Raw genomic sequence first — 9,991 nt, 5'->3', positions numbered from 1 at the left:
CCAAGTGAGAATGCAAGGCCCTGGATTCGAACGCCAGTACTAGCACAAAAACAAAAATGAAACTCATCTGTTGATTGATCAACAGATGAATAGTAGAGAAGAACAAGGAAAACCAAGTCTGTAAGAGCAAGTGACAAAAATGAAAAGATGCAGCAAGCACAAACAAAGGCAGTAGTGAACTAAGCCAGGTAAATTTAGTTATTAAATTTAGATTTCCTATTAATAGAAAAGACCTCTCTGAATGTGTTAAAATTAAAACCAAGGCTTCGTGGAGTATAAAAATACATGTAAATAAAACAACACAAAAAGACTACAGAGTAAAGGATAGATAGGTAAAAATGTAGTAAGCAAGCCTGCAATGAATGTATTAAAATAGAGTTCAAAGCAAGAAATCTTAAAGGTTATTTTAATTTACTAAACATTAGATACACCCACCAAAAACTACATTGAAACAAAAACCTTCACAAAATGGAAAATACAATTAGCTAATTATGAGTACAATGGAACCACTACCTCTATGCATCTAGTTTTCCTCTTTTTTTTTTTTTAATTTTGTTTGCTTATTGGTTCTTTTTCCAGGGCCCAAGTACCTTCCCTGAGCTTTTTTGTTCAAGGTTAGCGCTCTACCACTTAAGCCACAGCTCTACTTCCTTAAACGTTCCTGCCCAGACTGACTTTGAACCATAATCCTCAGATATATTCCTCCTGAGTAGCTAGGATTACAGGCATAAGCCTCCTGCACCCAGCTTAGTTTTCTTCTACAAAAAGCAAAAACAAACAAACAAAAAACTATACTTCCTTGGCCTCGTACTAAGTATAAATAAGTGAATGTGAGAGAATCTTGGTATCTCCTGCAGGCTAAATTAAGAGTCAACACAGCACGCAGGGGGTATAGCTCAAGTGACAGAGCTCAACATCTAGCAAGTGTGAAGTTCTGAGTTTAAACCCCAGTACTGCAAAATAATCCAGTCCGCACAACACATCAAATTCCTTCCATAATATCTGCTTGAATTATGAACCCATTTGGGGAAATAATTTCAATATATACATACTGCACATATTGACTACATAAAACACACTGATAGTTATAACATAGTGTTCCATATACTAATATGAAGTCACAAAATGAAAGTGGATTTTTCAGTCATTCAAGAGAGAGGAGGTACCTTATAATATGGCCCACTGGCACTTACTTTACATGTAGAAAATAAACCCATGTTGTTTTAAGCCTCTGAAATTTGATGCTTTGTTTGCTATTACAGAATTGCCTATTCTATCTCAGTATTGTCCAAATAGCCAAGAAATTCAATTTAAACAACGAACTACCAATTTCCACTTGATAAATGGAAAAAACTTAAAATATTAATATCCAGTATGGGAGGAATAATATTTTCAATAAATGAGGCTGAGTCATATGAATAGCCACATGGAAAAAATATGCACCATGATCCTACCTCGTACTGAACACTAAATATATTCTAGATGGATTTTAGCTCTAAATGGGCATTTTTTTAATGCTTGGAAGAAAATATAGGAAAATATTTCCATAACCTTAAGTTAGGCAAAGAATTCTTAAACGGGATGTAAAATATGCTAACCATAGAGATAAATCTGACAGTTTGAATTTTATTATGATAAAGAGCAGGTATGGTGACATTTGCTTGTAATACCAGCAGCTCAAGAGATGGAGACAGGAGGATCAAGGTTCAAGATCAACATGGAGAAAGGTAGTACAAATTCTATCTGAAGGAAAGGAATGAGTGAGAATGTTGAAAGGAGTGACACTGATCAAGATGCACTGCATTCATAAACTGCTTTGTTAAATGACAACTACTTAAGGATAATGAAAAGAAATTCTATCTGAAAAATCAAAACAAAAGAACTGGGGCATGTTTCAAGTGGTAGAGTAGTTGTCTAGCAAACTGAATTCAATTTCCAGTACAGCAAACACACACACACACACACACACACACACACATACACACACACCACACCACACACACACACACACACACACACACACACAACCAAAACTCTGATCCAATGATGTAACTCCTTTGAACAACTGACAGGCTAACCAAATGTAGAAGGGAAAGGAGAGATAAATGAAGAGAGAAAGGGTAGGAGAATGTAGTCATAATACTCTCTCTCTCTCTCTCTCTCTCTCTCTCTTTATATATATATATATATATATATATATATATATATATATATATGAAATCCTGTCTCAAGGGGAGAGATAGGTGAGAAAATAGAAATAGAAATATATATATATATAACTATATGAATGTGTGTATGTATATGTATGTGTGTGTGTGAAAATAGCACTAGGAAAATGGGATGAGTGGAGTCTGGAAAGGTGGAGGGAGACTGATTAAAGAGGTTACATTGATTATAAATTGACATGGTGAGGTCTCTGTAAAACTACTTAAAGATAATAAAAATTAATTAAAAATAAGTACAATTAGGAAAAAACTCTGATCATTAAAAAACTTACTTTTAAGACAGTGGACACAAGCAGTAGGAGATGATATTTGCAAAATATATTTGACAAAGAACTTGTATTCTGAATATGTAAAAAATATAAATGAAACCTACAGATCATTACAGAAAAGATAAATGATACAGTAGAAAAGTGGTGGGGGGAATTTGAATAGTTACTTCATAAAAAGAGTAATAAATGGCCTAAAAACATGAAAATATGCTACAATCTTTAACAAGAACATATAAGTTAAAGCTAAATACAATACTGTACACCAGAAAGTAAGTGAAGCATTTGTGAGTCCCATCCACACTAGTGGGAGTGGGAATTAGCATCCTTGGGGAAAGGGTAGCTATAACTACTACAGCTTAACATAAACATTTCTCCAAGCCATTAATTATATTTCTAGGTATGTACTCAACAGAAACACATGTATTCACAAAGGATATGTCAGAGAACATAAAAAGAACTTCATAATAGCCCAGAACTAGAATTTTCACACCGTGCAACAGTGTAAAGATATAAGAACTAAGCAGACACTAGTGATTTATTCCTAAAATTCTAGCTATCAGGAGGCTGAGACCTGAGGATCCCAATCTGAAGCACCTTGGGCAAAAAAAAAAAAAAAAAAAAAAGCTCATGAAACTCTTCTCTCTGATTAACCAGCAAGTGGTAGAACAGCAGCCTTAAATGAAAAAGCTAAGGGACAGTGCCCAGGCCCCAGTACTGGCACACCCATATACATACAAAGGATTAACTGGTCACAATTGTGTAGATGAACTGTGTAAACACAATGTTGAAGAAAAGATAGAAAAAATTTGTACTGTGTAATTCCATTTATATCAATTAGAAATTATGACAGGCATTTGCATTGAGAGTGAAGAAGTGAGGCTTCTGAGATGCTGGGTTTTTGTCTTTGTTGTTGTTTGACCATAGGAAGATTTGAAGTCAGAGTCTCTAACTTGCTGGGTAGTCACTTGAGCTTTGTCCCCAGAACTGGTTGTTTCCTGCTTTAGGCTCAGGTTACATAATGTTTACTTTGTGAAAGTTCAACACACTATATATTTAGGTTTGTATACTTTGAAGCATGTATGTTATACTTCAATAAAACTTTTAACATACATAATAACATTATGCACATTCCATTATGATAAGTATCCAGTTAAACTGATGTAAACATTTTGGAAAGTCTTTTGAATATGTATGTATAATACACATTATATAGCATATATATTCTTATTTCTGAGAATCTTTCAACATTAATCATATCACTAACTTCAACTATAACTATACCATATTTCTTAATTCAGTATTATTCATCCACAGTTATGATTGCTTTGAAAGTTCTGGTTCAATATCACAAAAACTTTTGGTATAATGTAAGGCAAACAAGGAAAAAGAAAGTTACATACATTCGATCCATTCTCAGGTATATGATTCTGAAGAGCACAGTTGAGGAAACTATGAATGCCCAGGATGTAGACAGTTTAGTTCTGTACTGTGTTTCTTGATTTATTTCCCGTAACACCACCCAACTCCCACTAGATACACCATCTTCAACATATCTAAAGTTTCACTGTATCACTTAAATTCATCATGTTAACTTTTATCTTACTTTCTGGATATCACTTGCTTTTTAGGATGAGTATTTTCACAAATTTAAGGAAAGAAGACAACACACCAGTGATTTAAAATGAAATTGACAGTATCTTGAAATTGGCTGAGAGCTTCTCCACATAGACTGTATAATGCACATGGGAATTAAATTTTTTTTCTTTTACAAATTGCATTTATTCATTCATTTATACCATGCTTGATCAAAACCACATGCAATCTGTAAGATAGGCTTATTGTGCAAACAACTATTATAGCTAAGTAAAGGGAATAAGATAACTAGATAGGAATATAAGCAAATGATTCATACACAACTTGCTGCCTAATCTCACTCACTCTTTTGTTTCTAAGGATTACATATGTAATGATGATGCTTAAATCTGTATCCTGAGTCCACATCCTTCCTGAGTTCCAATATAGTCAGAATGGTCACTACCCATTTCCCTTTCATGTTCAATAGGTACCTTAACTTCTTCCTCTGCTATTGATTATTCTGGGTAAAAATGGCTAGAAATAAGGGCTACAGTAAGGACCCAGTTATTAAAATCAGAAATCTGGGAGTCATTTGTGTTTCCTCCATATTCCATTTTCCATTCTCTCAGGCCTCATGAGTTCCTAACCCTGGGCCACAATCTTGCCTCTTGCTTAACTGGGATTAAAAATGTGAAGGAGTTGGACCTAGTGGCACATATTCGTAAGCCTAGCTACTCCAGGAGGCTGAGATCTGAGGATCAAGGTTCAAAGAAGCCAGCCCAAGCAGGAAAGCCGGTAAGACTGTTATCTCTAATTAACTTCCAAGAAAAGCCAGGAGTCGAACTGTGGCTCAAGTCGTAGAATGCTAACCTTGAGCACAAAAATTCAAGGTCAGTGCCCAGGCCCAAAGCAAAGTATTACCCACTTGGCTTGTTGTTGGAGATAGGTCTCTACCTTTTTTGTTTGTTTTGTTTTTAACCTGGGCTGTTCTTGAGTTGGAAATCCTCCCATCTCTGCTTCGCAAGTAGCTAGGTATGAGCCATTGCATCTAGCTTTGAACCAGCTTTCAAACTAGTTTTCCTGCCTTCATTTTTGCCCTATTTTAGTTCAAAAGCCATGAGTATGTTTCATTATTTTCCTTTCCTTTTCTTTTCTCTCTCTCTTTCTTTCTCTCTCTCTCTTTTATGTTGGTTCTGGGGCTTGAACTTACTTAGGGCCTGGGTGCTTTCCCTTGTGTTTCTAATACCAAATATGCGCATGCTTTTTCATATGGCAACTCCTAGGTGACTGGTAATGTTCAAACTTTCTAGCACTACATGATTTTTCTTTATCTATCTTTATTTTGTTATCACTTGCTTGTCTTTCCAGTTTTCACATCTAGTTACACCCTCAGATAATCCCACAATCCAGCCACACCAAAGTTATTATAGTGGTCAAACAGGTTGTATGTTGGGTTTCACTCCTCTTGCCTTCTTCCAGCACAGAATTCCATTCCTTCATTGGCTGATCATCCAAGACTCAGGTCAGCTCTTTCTTGGCTGGAAAACCTTTGGGGATCACATTTCTACATGTTTATAATTACAGAGTACACCGCTTTTCCATCTTATTTTTATATGAGCAGTTTTTCAGTCTGCCAAAGTGCTCTTCATGATTGTCATTTCACATGCAATGTTAAGTGCAGAATCGTCCCCCCCCCCACCAACACACACACACTGCACACCTTATTTGTCCTCTAGACATTTTTCAGAGGCTATGAAACACAGGCAGCCTCTTTATTGCTGTGAGTCTGACATTTAAGCAACTAGCTCCTTCCATTCCTTGTATTTTTTTTTTTAAAGGAAGAGAAGGAGAAGAGGAAGAAGAAGTCATTTTGGTTTGACAAGCTGATGATGTTTTCTCTGTACATCAATTCCATTATTCACAACTAAGGAATATTTAAAGGAGCCCACTAAAGAATAGGAGTAAATTTGCCTTCCAGGTGCCAGGGTCTCGAAGGGCAGTGTTTGTCACAGAAATTCGGGTGCTCATCTGATGAGAAGAAACCCTTAGTGTATCACCAGTTCCTTTATCACTGGAAATATAAATCTAATTTGAAACAGAATTAGCTATCAAATACAAACTTGATTCTTTCTCAACTAACAAACTGACCTAAGTTCAGCAATTTAATCCCTAAGTTCAAAATCATGGCTACATAAAGCCCCCAAAAGGATGTGGCAGCATATCCTACTAATGGTATAGTACATTAAAAAATACATATATTTGTGTATTAATAGCATCAGTGTGTTCTTTATCTGGCATTTCTGAATGCTTACCATCTGTATTTATATGCATTATCTAATGTGATCCTAACAATGCTCAGGAGATGGATGCTACTATTATCTTCATTTGAGAGAGAGAAGAGGGGGGAAGAAATAAGAAATGAGAGAAATAAGATTTGGAGGGATGAGGGAAATTATCCAAGGTTACTGAGGAATTAAGGAGAGAAACCAGAACTGGAACCCAAGACTGCATAAAGCAGTTTTCACTTTCATGTCTTTTATTTCTTTGTTTTTACAGATATGCTGCTTGATTTAGGGATGAAATGTCACGGTGCTTTCAGTATCAGGCAGGAGCTGAAGGGGAGTGTGCTCTTTCGCTTCTCACTCTCCCCGCTCCGCCCCCCCCCCCCCCCACTATCACTGTCTTTGTTGACTGGGCATGAACAAGCTAGGATGGGTGCCAATAGGTAGTAAGCTAGGCTAGCTAACAGGCACAAACAGCAGCAGAACAGGAATTCCAAAGTAACTGAGACCTATCAAGCAGCTCTTCCACTGAAGTGGATTCAGCTTGATAAGAAAAACTACAGAGAGGCTGATGCTCTTCCTTGTCTAAATATAGTCAAACAAAGCAGCTATCATGTATACGGCTTTCACTCTTTTTGTTAAGCATTTATAGACTTATTAAACTGAAGAAATGTAAGTGTGAGTTTAGGCTTTGTACCATTTTCCTGGTTTGGGTGATCGATTTAACTTAACATTGTCTAAACAGTCTTAATTTTCAAGTATTATGGCCTTTTATACTGATGACTATTAAATTTTACACATAGTTTTTATTGTGTTGGGTAAGTCAGTGCATCCTCATGCTGTAATTTTTAGTGGCTCTGAGGTAGTTTCCACCTGCTCCAGTTACAGCTTTTTATAGCTCCACCTAATGATGAATGTGAAGACTTTATTGTTACGTAGGAAAGGGCCTTCTATTCCACATGAGAAAACGTGGACTAGCAATTACCAACATCATAGGAAGATTGGCAATGTTATGGTGATGACAGTTGGAGTGATGTGACCGAGTTATTCATTTCCTTAATAACCTCCATTGTTGTAATGAGTCATCCTGTCTCTTATTCTAAATTACAAGGCACCATTTTATTTCCCAACCAAATGAATATACATGATGGCATTTTTTTCTTTTTCATTCTCATTTCAAAGACCTAATTTTTCATAATCAAATAGCTAAGAGAATCAGATAAATATGAATTGGAATCTCTGTTAAGAGGTAAAATAGGGTAGAGAAGGTGTCCTCTAAACATCTTTGAGAGGCTTTGAAACACAGGCAGCCTCTTTATTGCTGTGAGTCTGACATTTAAGCAACTAGCTCCTTCCATTCCTTGTACTAAAAAAAAAAAAAAAGGAAGAGGAGAAGAAGCGGAAGTCATTTTAGTTTGACAAGCTGACGATATTTTCTCTGTATATCAATTTCATTATTCACAACTAAAAAATATTTAAAGGAGCCATTAAAGAGCAGAAGAGAGAATTTGTCTTCCAGATGCCAGGGTCTCAAATGAAAGTGTTTGTCATAGAAATGCAAATGCTTATTTGGTGAGAAATAAAACCTTAGTGCATCACCAATTCTTTTGTCTACATGAGTATTTCTTCTTCCGTATGGGCAAATGAAATCTCAGAATATCAGCACAGGACTACTGCAGACTAAAGAGATTGATTATTGTCTTCTGCGATTCTTGGAAACAGGAGAAACTGTCTGAACTGAGAATTTTGCAATACATTTTAAGTTTCAGTTTCAGTAATACAGGAGATTTTTCTGCACTGGCTTAAAAATAAAGGACTGTTACTCAGCCAAAGTTTGAGACTAAATTCTTCGTCATATAAATTCTGCAAATGAGTCATTTGCTGTATTAGGGGTATGTGGGCATAAAACAATGATTTGAAAAATGTTCAATCTTCAATACAAAGTTGGAAGATGGTTTTCATAAGATATACAACTATAAACCTAATAAAAATGGTAAAAATTTTCAAATATGATTAACTCTGGTGATGACTGATGAGTTAAATTTAGAATAGATTCAATCTGTAAGTAAATTTGACTGCAAGAAACTGTTTTGATTATGAATTAAACCAAAAACTTTCCATTTATTCAGATTCTTCAGCAGAAATTGGAAGAATTAACATCTCATTGAATTTATTAGAGAAAATGTTTGGTTTTGGTTGAATGTTCTGGAGAAAGAAGGAAGGAGAAGAAAAAGAGGAAGAAGAAGGTCTAGGTCTGACAATTGTCACTATTTTCTGTTTTACCTATTTCATTATTAACAAGCAAGAAAAATTTAAAGGCACCATTGAAACAAAACATAGTGTTGCTTTTATGACCTTGAAACAGAACTTCAAAATTGGTAGTGTATATAGGTACTAGTGGCTCACTCCTGTCCTAGCTACTGAGGCGTCTGAGATCTGAGGATTGATTGAGACTTAAAGCTAGCCCAAGCAGATGAATCCTTAAGAATCTTATCTCCAATTAACCAGCAAAATCCTGGAGCTAGAAACAGTAGCTCAGGTGGTAGAGCACCAATTAAGGGAGAGGTGAAACTCTCGGTTTAAGTCACAGTATTGGCTCACACACTCACACACTCACACACACACATATACACACAGAGAATGGTATAACACTATCACCAATACCCCAAAATTGTCTTGACTCAAAAATAAAGGCAATGCTGATATTTATCTTTATTTCAGTCACTGTGAACCAACCTCATGCAATTAAACAATGTGATGTAAATATAAAGGTTCCAAAGCATTTGGGGGCATCTGAGAAATCCAAACCAAAACAATGAGCCAGACCCTAAAGCCAAGTGATTGCTCTGATGCTCTACCCAAGTGCTTGCTTTGATGTCTCTGAGCTGCTCCAGAGCCACCCACTCACCACAATAGCATCATTGAGGTCCTCATGTCTCTCTGTGCCTTGTAATATTTTAGTGGGCTTTACTTCATTCCTTATCCCAATAGACCCTATAATGAATCCTTCTAACCCTACTCTTGTCAAGCCACATAACTCTTAGACCTTTGGAAAGTCATTCACTGAACCCACTCTGGGTCAATCCACTGGCTTCTTACCAATTTGAACTTCTAAGGAAAAACTACCCTCAGACTAACAGAAGTTTATGTTAGTGATGGATATCTCTGAGAAGAGGATTATAGGAAATCACACTGCCTGTACTAATAAATGTGAAAAGATAGATGAAATCAGAACATCTCTTTACATAGTAAAATTTTAGATGAAGCACCAATGGATATTAGTGGATAAAAATAGAATGAACAATAGATTTTATCAAGTGTTTCCCCCAAATATTTATTAATTACAATATACAGGGAAGTAACTTTTCAGCAGAAAAACCTACAGACTGTCTTAATCAGCTGACTGGCTTAATGTCACCAGAAATGGGGTAAGTTGACATCATGGATCATTCACTGAAATGCACAAAGAACTTAGTTCCATTTCTGTAATGTTGAAGAATCCAAGTTTTTGGTAACTTCTTAATTAATAAGCCAGATTTTTGGTAATTTGTTAATTAGGCAACCAACATGCCTTTCTAAATAGCATTTGTTATTAAGAATGCTACCCATTTGTCTATATACCCCCTTCTCCCTATCTCTC

This window comes from Perognathus longimembris, chromosome 4 (genome assembly GCF_023159225.1).
Source record: "Perognathus longimembris pacificus isolate PPM17 chromosome 4, ASM2315922v1, whole genome shotgun sequence".
NCBI classification, from domain to species: domain Eukaryota; kingdom Metazoa; phylum Chordata; class Mammalia; order Rodentia; family Heteromyidae; genus Perognathus; species Perognathus longimembris.
The sequence above is the reverse complement of the archived record's forward strand: the minus strand, read 5'-3'. Positions refer to the sequence as shown.